The following is a 2,614-nucleotide window of genomic DNA, read 5'->3' as shown; positions in this document are numbered from 1 at the left end:
AGGGATTTCTTATGAGTTTGGATGCCAATACATCACCTGAGTTTGCATGCATGCAGTGTAGAAACATGTGCAAGGCAGTAGCCAAGAAGTGGCTATAGCTGCATATCTCTGTAACATCAGAAAGGTCAAGCATGAAAGCAGGGCCTGCATCTCACCACGGTTTGGGGATTTTCTCTCAACATCCTATGACCCACTTGTGCCATTCTGCTACATGCCCTTTAAAAAAAAATGCAAGTAAAGAAACGGAATGGCAGAAGGCGAATTCTAGGACTACTGTCTGTTACAAGATATTCCTATTCAGGAATTCCTTGGTAGCTGGCGAACACTTTGATTTTAGTAGAAGTTGTATGAGGTTCCTCCCAAACTCCAAATAAAAATTGGATGACTCATAGAATGTGATGGCTGGGAAATTGGGATTATTTCACCTTGGAGCTCAGCACTGAAAAGAAGGATTCTGGATTGGCCATGGGCTTAACTTTTTTGCCTAGTGATTTGTGGAGGGAAAAGCAACGTCTGCCCCAGTCCTGCAGTAAGGAACAACACAATGCTTCCATTTTGGCTAAGACCCGGCCTACACTTGCAGCAGGATAAGATGGTAGAGTGGAATATGCCACTTCAGACTGCATGTTGGGAGATGCTATTTTTTAAAAAATCCCTTGTAACTCCCCTGCAAATAAAAGCTTAGCACATCAGGGATAAAAATTCTAACCTAGCATGCAGTGGTAGTGGTGGGGCATTCCAAAATGCAATTCTTGACTTTCAGTCTGAAGCGCTACAATCCATTCAAACACCTCAAGAGTCTTGCCTCTTCATTACTGTCTCATTTTGCAGCATGCAGGAACCAGACATTTGGCAATCAAAAGCCCTGACTTCTGTGGGAGGGAAGAAATGTTTTCCTTTTGGCAGAAAACACTGCAACTTCCAGCTGTGATCTTGCTTCTCCGTTTCTAGGGGATACAAGTAGCCAACCCTACCTTCCAGCCACAGGACAAAGAATAATTAAATGCATTCTAATGGAGCCATTTTAAAAAATTGCAGTATCAGCATGGCTAGAAATAAAGAGAGCCCCAGGGAAGACAGAAGGGTTTTGTCTGGAGTTCTCATGGGGCAGGACCTAAAGTGCAAAAGTCTCATAGGATCCTGAATCCTGCTCTGCAGCATCCTTAGATCTAGGATTTTGAACTATCCATTTTGATAGCCTATTCTGTCCCATTCTTTTGCCCCCCAGTTTTAGACATTCAGTTATCCTTTGTCCTGTGCCATCTTTACCTAGTGGCAGCTCGAGAGTTTGTCCAACATCCTTCACAACTGGTACTACCATATTTTTGAGACCGTACTGTTATGCCAGAGGTGGGGAACCTGAGGCCCATGGGTCAACTCTGGCCCTCTGTGGGTCCCAATCCAGTCCTCCAAGGTTCCCCAGATGGCCCTGCCCCTTCCCCTGGCCCCACCCCCTTCTCGACTGCCAATCGCTTGGTGGTTTCCTGGCTTATCCGTGTTCCTGCCCCCCCCCCCATTTTAAACAGTAGAAATGCCTCTCTGAAGGCTTCGTTACAGCAGGAAGAGCTTTAAGCTAACATAAGCTGGTGTTTTGGGTACTTGGGTCCTGCCCTGTTTTGCCTTCAGCCCTGCCTGCCACTGGAATGTAAGCGCTCCACCAAAATTGACCATAGCCCTTGGGCTGAAAGAAATTTGGCCCTTGGGCTGAAAGAGGTTCAACAGCCTTGTGTTACGCCTTTCCTCAGCCTTCCCCAAGCAAGCATCCTCCTGAGGTGCTGGATTACAACTCCCATCATCCCTGGCCAGAATGGCCATGGGGACGATGGGGCTTGCAGAGCAACTGTAACAGCCTGCCAGGACTCACCGGACCAAGTAATCCTTCTTTTGCTGAAAACACCCAGGCAGAGGGAGCTGGGCCTGAGTATAAAGTTAAAAGGGAGCACCGCCTGTGGAGGGCTCCAGATGATAAGGGTAGCACAGTACAGCTGTGGGAGAGTGAGGCCTCAGCAGCAACAGCTGGGCCTCATCAAGGTGCTGCTGTAAAGCTCTGGGGAGGAGCAGGCTGGTGAGAGTTGTTTGCAAGAGGGCAGACAGATGCTCTCGGCCAAGGCAGATGCTGAAAGAGGGCCTCACCTGCAACCACCACCCAGGGCCTCTGTTGCTGGGAGACCTGGAAACTGCCAGCTGGCATCCACAGGAAGACCTCAGGCACATCCAAGCTGGGGCTTAGTGCCTTCTCTGAGGTACCTGAAGAGCCACACCCACAGCTGGGTCTGGACAGCTATTTCCCTAGGAATGGACAACTGCCAGCGAGGAAAAGCTGTGAAGGGGGGCCACCTGAAACGCCAGGACTTCAAAAGGGAAGAGTTACATTTTTTAAATTACATTTTTGTAATTTAAAGCCAGGGGAGGAAGGCGTAATTCCTTTCCCTGAGTTGGATGTCTATATGCTGGCTTGGCCCCAGTGCTGTAACTGGAGGCAAAGGTTTACAAATAAAGTACACGTGGTGGCCCCCTTCCTGTGGAACTCCTACCTTTGGAGGTCAGGCAGGCGCAGAAGTTGTGTTGTTCTCGGCGCCTCCTGAAGACATTGCTACTTCGAAAGGCCTTCTCT

The sequence above is a fragment of the Heloderma suspectum genome, chromosome 6, assembly GCF_057233095.1.
Source record: "Heloderma suspectum isolate Gila_16-S chromosome 6, 16-S_ref, whole genome shotgun sequence".
In the NCBI taxonomy this organism is placed as follows: Eukaryota; Metazoa; Chordata; class Lepidosauria; order Squamata; family Helodermatidae; genus Heloderma; species Heloderma suspectum.
Note: the sequence above shows the minus strand (reverse complement) of the source record.